We start from the raw sequence: 8,964 nt of genomic DNA on the forward strand, positions 1-8,964 counted from the left end.
TCACCAACTCGCTATTTTGACAGGACATCTGGGGCTGAGCTTAATCCAAAAGAGAGATACTAGAAGCGCGCTCGAAAGCTTTTTTTGCTGCTAGAAGGAAACAATGAAGTCGAAGCAGGAGAGATTGCATTCTCAGCTCACATTTTCTTCTGCAAACTTTTCATGTTTCCATTCTGATAACTTGAAACATTTGCAAGAAGTTCTGGCAAGAAAGAGAGAGTTCTTCTGAAACAAGAGGAGCATATGTCTGTACATCAGGATGCTTGCCTTTGTAACTCTAAAAATACAGACAGCTTTTAGACCAAGATCAATTAAAACAGCTATGCACTTAGACTGAAAGATAGGCAATGACTTCATAAAAAAATAAAATAGAAAGCCCTCTAACAACACAATGCAGTCGTTATGGCAAGATGATCATGTTGGCATGAGTGCAGCATTGCAGTATGTCTCTGAAGAATATGGATTAACTGAGATTTATTATGAGTTCGCTGCTCGCTACCCCCAACTGCTATTTTAGAAGAAAAAGCCAATATGTTGAGAAAACATTTTAGAAAGCTTGAAGCACATTTCAAAGTTGCAGTAAAATAATTGGAACCTTCTAGAGTTTGCTTAATTATGCATTTCAGCTAGGCCCTAAGTCAGTGATTTAAAACTTGAATTAAATATATGAGAAAAGCCTGTTATTTCACTTGAAATATTTTTTTTTCCCCAGACTGAGAATTTGAATTAAGTATTTTTGTTATAAGGGAAGATTCCTATATGTTATGAAATTATGCTGCCCTGCCAAGTTCAGGTGCTGTCACTAAATTACAGCAGACAGATTTGCCACAATCAGCAGAGAAAAAGAAAATACAAAAAATGAAGCTGCAATAGAGAAATTGCAGTTGATTTATCAAAACAGCGATTTTGAAGTCAATCACAGCTGTAGGATCAGAAGGGATAAGAAACTGTTCCGAACAACAGATCCAGAAGTCCTATCACTGGAGGAGAAATGAAGGTTTTAACAGTACATCGGATCACTCATTATACTGAAGAATCATACTGCCTACAGACAGACAGCAGGCAAACTTCTACAGTGTGTTATGGAAAGGAGTAAATTCCAAATTGTAGTGGATTTCAAAATGCTTATGAGTGGTTTGCAGGAATAAGGCTCTCCATGCAGCAGCTCAGGCTATGCAGAAGTAAGTCACAATGAGCAAGTACCCAAAGCCTATGACTACAACCTGCTGAAAGACTGATTAACAGCAAGTCTTGCTGCAGTCATTTTCAGAGCACACATAAAAGAAGAGCGTTTGTAGGCTCTGCCCCAAATGTAGCATGAGGGCTGATGAAAAGCTTTGTCAGGCCACATCCATCAGCAGGGCACTTGGTGAGAAGCACAGAGGCCTTGTAGTCATTGTGCTATGGCTTCTCTGAAGGTGCACAGAAACAAGGCACTAAGCGTTTGGTGAATTCTGGTTATCAAGTCCGTGCACCTGAAGAATTAGCAAAGGGAGTGAGAAGTAAGGGTCAAAATGTTAGGTTTAAGATGCTGAAGTACTACTGAAGACCATCTATATCCTGGGCTGTATCAGAAGAGGGGTGGCAGCTAGGAGTAGAAAGGGATCGTCCCCCTCTGCTCAGACCTCACGCGGCCCCACCTGAAGCACTGCATCCACACCTGGGGTTCCCAGCACCAGCAGGATGTAGAGCTGCTAAAGTAAGTCCAGAGGAGGGTCACAGAGATGATCAGAGGGCCGTAGCACCTCTCCTCTGGAGAGGGTCTGAAGGAGTAGGGCTTGTTTAGTTTGGAGAAGTGAAGACTCCAGGGAGACCACACTGCCAATTTCCAGTACTTGAAGGGAGCTTATAACTAGGGAGAGGAACAACTTTTTTGCACAGTGTCATAGTAATAGGACAAGGAGGACTGACTTTTAAACTAAAAGAGGGGAGTCTCTGTGACCTAATCTAGGTGTTCCTGCTCCAGCAGATGACATTCTGTGACTCTGTGACTTAGGTTAGATGTTAGGAGGAAATTCTTTATGCAGAGGGCAGTGAGGTGCTGGCACAGCTGCCCAGAGAAGCTGTGGTGCCCCATCCCTGGAGGCGCTCAAGGCCAGGTTGGATGGGGCCCTGGGCAGCCTGAGCTGGTAGAGGGCAGCCATGCCTATGGCAGTGGGCTGTGAGGTTCTTTCCAACCCAAGCCATTCTGTGATTCTATGACTCCTATTTAGGAAACATCAATCCTTTATTAATTTAGACCAATGACAACCACGAGAGTAATGGCAAACCCAAAACACTGGCTCTCCAGACCAAACTACTAGGCTGCCCCTCCCTACCATAAACTGCCTTCCCTGCCCTACAGGTGACCACTTATTTACAGAGACATAATCATTCTTGCAACAACATTGCATCAGCCTTTTGTCAGTTAAAACAAAAAATAAGCCCTTCCTAATTAGCTATTCAACTTCACATGGCAGCTACACCTTCAGCCTGTAGAGAAACATTATCCTGCAGTGACATGTGTGCCCTTACCAAGTAAAGTCCTGGTAAAATGACCATAATCTCAGAGCATCAGCAGCTCCACTTTGCAGCCTTTCTCCTGCATCCCCACTGAAATGTTTTCCAAGTTTCTGATACCTGCCTTTGTAGATACACCATTTATGGTTTCATGTTAACATTGTCCAGGATCTGTGATCATGGGAGCACATAAAACTTCACCAAGATTTCTCTAAAAGTATCGTATTATTCTTTCGGGGCAGAAAACAAAGATTTATGGAAAAGCAACTTGAAAAAAATAGCATCTGAATCACTGCCTCAATTTTTTCCACTACTCTTTTTGGACATGCCCAGTGTCTGCAGAGACCCCAGGGTTTTGCTGAAGCCTCACCTCCTCCTGTCCCTGCAGCCCACCTGCATCTTTCCTTATCTGATTAGCAAGGAGGGGCTGCTTGTAAGAAAAATCCCGTATATAACTGCTAGCCTCCTTCTACAGTAGAACATGCTGATAGCCAAAGCTCTGTTTGGTTGCCTCCTTCTAGGCCACTGGCTCATCTGGCAGAGTGTTATTTGCTTATCCTGTATCCAAGGATAACAAACCTATACAGTTAAACACAACAGTTTTCCCAATCTGCTTTAGGTGCACCAAATGAAAACAAGGAGGCTGTCCTGTGTACACGAAAGCATGTGTCACGTGCGGGTGGAGGGAGATGAATTCAGTCACGTACCAACCCATCACGTTGCTGGTGGAGGGAAAGTCAACAAATTTCACAGGCATGCCGATTCTGTTAGAGCTTTTAGTAATGGAAGAGTCATCAGCAAAACACAACAGCAGCCAAACCCGATTCCTTTAAACACAAGCTCTGACAAAACTGGGAACAAGAGATACAAAGTTTTGCTTTATTTCCAAGGGAAAATGAAAACAAAACGCTGAAGCCTCTATGCAGAGGGGTGTGAAATAGTTATGGATACCTCTCCCTCAGGCACAAAGTGTGTGAGACCAAAGCCTGCTGAGACAAAGTCAAAAACAATTGGAACTATTTGCCCCTGGCTACATGGTGTGAGGCACTGTTATGTAAGGTGGCGCTCACCTCCGTATGAAGTCACTGTCTATGGACTTCTGTGAATGCATTTACATTATTAGCATTCTCTTTCTCCACAAAAAAAGCCTGATAGTTATTAAAGTTGCATTTTGTCCTTGAGTGTTTCTTTTTTCTCTAAACTGTAAGGTTTATTTTGTGGTTTATCTACCATCCCTGCTTTCTTTGTAATCTCTCAATACCATCTGTGAACTCAAATGGTGCCCAAGTTTTCTTCTGGTATTATTTTAGGTCACTTACAGAGAAATGAGTATTAGTATCAACACTAATCCCCAGCGATCTCTACCTTTTTATTTTGCCACTCAAATATTTTGGCTTCTCATTGTTCAGCCAGTTTTGCATTAAAAACACAAATTCTTATGTTTTGTTGCTTGGGTTTATCATTTGGTTTTCTTCAAATAAATGGTTTAAGTTAGATTCCCTCAGCAAAACCCATCCAGATTTTGCAGAACTCTAGCTACGTTTAGTCCTTTTCCCACTGAAATGACAGATGAATCAAATAAAGCAATGAAGTCTGTCTGGCTTCCCTTAGAATGCTGTGGCCTGTAGCATATCTAGTTATATTCATGTATGACTGCTTACACAACAATCATTTTAGTACTTATTGTATAGGAAGTAAATATATTGTATACTTCCATATATGCTGCTACACACACTTTATGGATGATGGGATATATAATATGTCCACAAGACAACAGTGTTTTACTTCTGATGCACTATAATGATGCTTACCCTTGGACATCTCAAGATACATATGTTGAGGATTTATATTATTAGAACAGGACCTTTAATTATAATTTCTTATCTCTTCTTCCACATAAGATGAAAAGAGAGTCATCTCAATATTTGTTTGCTTACAAATGCTTCCTTAATATGAAAATTCGAAAACGAGGGATAGCTTCAAGAACATATATATATATGTATATATATATATATGTGTGTGTGTATGTGTGTGTGTGTATATATATATTTATAAACGCTTCCAGACAGCATCAACCATTAATTTAAGAACTATCCCAGTACTTCTAAATGACAGATAATTAGGTGTAATGCTGCACATAATGAGGTCCACATACATCCTTCCCCTCTGGAGCACCCATTACTCAAGTGTATTTTCCACTGTGAAGCAGGGAGAACAGAAAACACTCGACTGTCCACATCAACTCATCTCTTCCTTGCTGCTCAGACAGCCCTGTGCCTCATCCAATCTTACCAAGACACAGTGGTACAGAAACGGCTCCACTCTAACCATCTGATGACCCCCATTAACCCCAGTATTCAAGGCCATGCAGTGTGTGCATCTTTCTGTTCCTGTATGGCCCAAGAACTCAGGCAGCTGTACTTACATTTTTCAAGCTGTTTATCAGAGATAAAGGTGCTGACTTCACTTTGTTCTTGAACATTACAGCTAACACATGATAAATGTTACAAAATGACTGGAAAAATACCTAACATAACCCTCTATTCAAGGAAATGGTGTTGTCAAAGGTGGGGAGGGGGGAAGGAGGGAGAGAAAAGTTTTAGAAAATATTTTGACTGATTCACTCTTCTACTTTTGTGTTTGCCACTCATAGCTCCACGAGGCTTGTCAAATTCCTTTTTCTAAGTGGAAGATGTGAATTTTCTTCCTGCTACACTCTGAGGGAGGAAAAAAACAAGCAAACAAGGAAGGAGGCAGCATCCAAAGGAGTGTTTTGTGATCTCGCCATAGTCTAAATGTTTTTCCCTCTGCACTTGGATAGTATGATTAAGAACATTTCATTTAGAGTTCGAATCTTTAATCATGGTTATCCTAATAAAATCCTCATTGGTTTGATGGATTTCACTTTAGTTCTCTTGGAGTGAACCCCAAACTGATTACTTAACAGAGAGCATTATCTAATTAATTATTTAGAGAAACAACTACCAAATTACACACAGAGATTGAGTAGCATATGGTGACTCAGTTGTAATCCTCCACTCTTCATTCTAAATCCCAAGTGGGAAAGTACACTCTTCTTCTGAATATTAATCAAATCCTATCTGTATAATTCCAGAAAGTGAACTTTTTCCCTTCTGAATAATTCATAATTTCATCAATAGTAACAGAGAAGCATACACCCATCCCAGTTTTGAAAGCATATGATACATGACCACAAAATCTTCACTTACCATGTTTCTGAGCAGTTCCTCAGCATTTCTGTATGCTCCCCTGTACAACTCGTCTCACATCACTTCTCTACTATGGGACTTCACCGAGTGCACTACTGATGCTTAAGTCTCCCTGGTATGTTCCCAATGAGGGAAGCCCAACTCCTTATTTGACCCACTCCCAGTTCACATGTGCTCTAGGTAACCTTAAGGAGACAGACCGAGATTCTGATATTCTTTAGCTCTTATGACTGATTCCAAGTCTATCTAGAAGAGTAACTGAGCCTCTTCACGGCTAAGTTCACACTAGGCACTCTGTAGCTTCATTTGATCTCATTCGATAAGTGTAGCTGCATTTTTTAAAATTATCACTGATTTTGTATTTTAACACAGCTGAAGACTAAAATGGCTTCAACGCCGTTTATGCCAAAAAAATACATTAGAGAGAAAAATTAAGGTCTGCTTCAAAACAATGTTCTCCTGTTTTTCAGCCCAAATATACACTCAAGTGGCAAAATCAGTGTCAAATAGATCAGAATGTGCAGCCTCAGACTTCAGAACAGAAATGAAAACATGAAAAAAAAAACCCTACATTCAGAAATAATTCTCCATGATGTCCTACAGCCATCATTAGAGCCCCATGCATGGCCTGAAAGATAACACACTGCTAATCCTAAACAAAGCCATACAAAATCCTGTGCCGCATCCAGTCTTTTAAATCCACATGGTACCCAGGGCTCAGCTGTCCTCAAACCCTTCAACAGCACTGTAAAGACCACACTGCCATCTTGCATGACTATTCTCATCAATCAAGATGACCTCCAGACATCTGTTCCAACCTCTATAAGCTTGTTAAATCTGATAATTATATTGGATAAATATATATATTTATAATCATGTAAGATGCCTCCACAAGCCAACACCCCATAGGTGCTTCCCTCTGAGCCAGGTAGGGATACACACATGCAGCCTCACAGCCAGTCTGCACACTGCTGTCCAGCCCCAAGGTGTCACTGGCGATGGAAGTCCTCATAGGTGGCAGCCCCTGTTGAGTGGTTGGTTGTCCTGGGTAGACTCAGAGGTCTCTTCCTACCTCAGTCATACTGAATTTTCATGATTATATGACACAGTTGACTTCAATCCCCATAGTGCTAATAGAAGTATGGCTTGTTTATGGCTGACTTCTCACCAGTGCAATAGGGCAAGGTGAGAAGAGCGGCAAAATTGAATCCAGGTTGTATCCTCTACTGTTTTTGAGTTACACGCTCCTGAAAAGAACAACAGTGATTTATGCAAGCATTTAGAAGTCTTGGTTGGTCTGGAACTGGAGATAAACAGTCCTATAATGAGAAGGGTGCTTAAACTAGTGGTGATTTCTCCCTAAACATCATCAGCTTTCTCAGTGCCCCAGCAAGAACTGATAGCATACAGTGCAGGATCTTCACTCCAAGATCTCAAAGTACAGGTTTCACTGACTGGCTACGCCTACCAGGACACCAACCATCACAGACTAAATGCTGCAGGAGAAGCAAGCAAATCTGCAGGGTGAATTTCACCTATTCCTTGCTTTAAACCATGTATTGTGTGCACATGAACCTGTTATTTGCCAGTTCTCTCACAGTTAATCATTACTCTTCACAGGTTCTGTGCACTTTTTCACCTTGTTTCTCTTTCCTTACTTCAAAGGTTTCTGAATGCTCTTGTAATAAGCAGGTACAGTAGTAGAGTGGTATCCTAAATCAAGCTCAGAGCAAGGGTAATACATTTCCAAAAATCCTCTAAATATTGTAGGGCAAAAGCATTAAGTAAAAGTTCTAGAATGCCTGAAGTTCGTTTGAATTTACAGTACAGAGAGGGATCATCTCATCTAAGTGCATGTCTTCATATCTTTGTGGAGCTCTTCACCCTAAAATCTCTCCAAGCATCAATGGCAAAGTTGCGGCTCAGTACCCCTTTTTGGGCTCTCATTTGCTACAGCATTTCCAGTCTGCTGCTCCTCCTAGTTCTCATTGCAGTGGTTACTCTTCCTGCAGGGTAGCCAACACCGCCATGGGCAGGACACAGACATCCTCCAGTAGAGGCTCTACCACCCAAACGTACTTGCAAACTTGACACAGGTGCAAAGAGCTCAGTTCAGCTTTTTAATATTTGTTGAATTACTTCCCTGGACAAACTTAGATATCTGCAAGCATGCAGGTTGCCGTATGCTTTGGACAGAGACTTCCTTCTGCTTGCACAGACCTGACCCCAGCCTGGACTGCCCTTCAGATACCCACCATCTTGTTTCTTACGTTGTAACCAGAGAGAGACAAATAAATCAACAAGTGGGTTTAACAACATAAACATGCACAAGCACTTGCACATGCAGTGGAATCCACATCTTGCTTCTTGTTTTCTTCCGATGCACAATTCCATCAGCTTCATCATCATGCACAGGGCAATTCTGTTACTATGGTAAGCAATTTATCTCTCGTTTTATTAATAGTCATTCCAAACAAGTAAAAAAATTGAATCCACAAATTTAGATTTATGCCTTTGGCAAAGGCAGACTGTTTAGTAGATTAGCAGATATAGCTGCCCTACCCGGAAACCTTGCTATCTGAGGCTTGTCTTATGTCCTCACAGATGTTCACAAATAAATTCAGTCTCTGATTATTTTCAGATTAATAGCATCCTGTTCTATTAGAGCATTGCCAAATCATCGTTTTATTGCCAGTCTTGCAAGGTTTTGTGTTGTGGGTTGGTGTTCTTTTCCTCTGCTAAAGCCCGAGCTCTAAAACACGTATTTTTACTCAACTCAACTTTCTTTTCTGAAGTCTTGAGCAATTCTTGTTGTAAGCCTGACTCACGTTACCCTAGGGGCTCAAGGAACAGGAGTTAATCTTCACATTTTCTTAATCACTCTCAAGACTTTTAAGGGTCTGACTCATGATTTTAATGCCTACAGTAGGCAATACTGCGTATACGTTACATGTGTCACATCATCCATCTGCCAGAAAGCAAAATCCTTACAACACATCCAATTAGATACTACTCAAGTGTTTCTAATAGACAATTCTACATTTCTTTTTAAAAAAATGCACAAATGCAATGCCAAGTTACATCATTGCACTAGTCACAGCAACAGAAAATAAATTCCTCTTCATTCTGACTAAAAACAATTAGTAAAATCTACTACCTACGCAGTCATGCAAGTGAAACCTAAACACAACCGAACTACTGCAGTCTTCTCAAGTCAGCAGCCTACAAAACAGAA

Source organism: Gallus gallus, chromosome 1, assembly GCF_016699485.2.
Source record: "Gallus gallus isolate bGalGal1 chromosome 1, bGalGal1.mat.broiler.GRCg7b, whole genome shotgun sequence".
Taxonomy (NCBI): domain Eukaryota; kingdom Metazoa; phylum Chordata; class Aves; order Galliformes; family Phasianidae; genus Gallus; species Gallus gallus.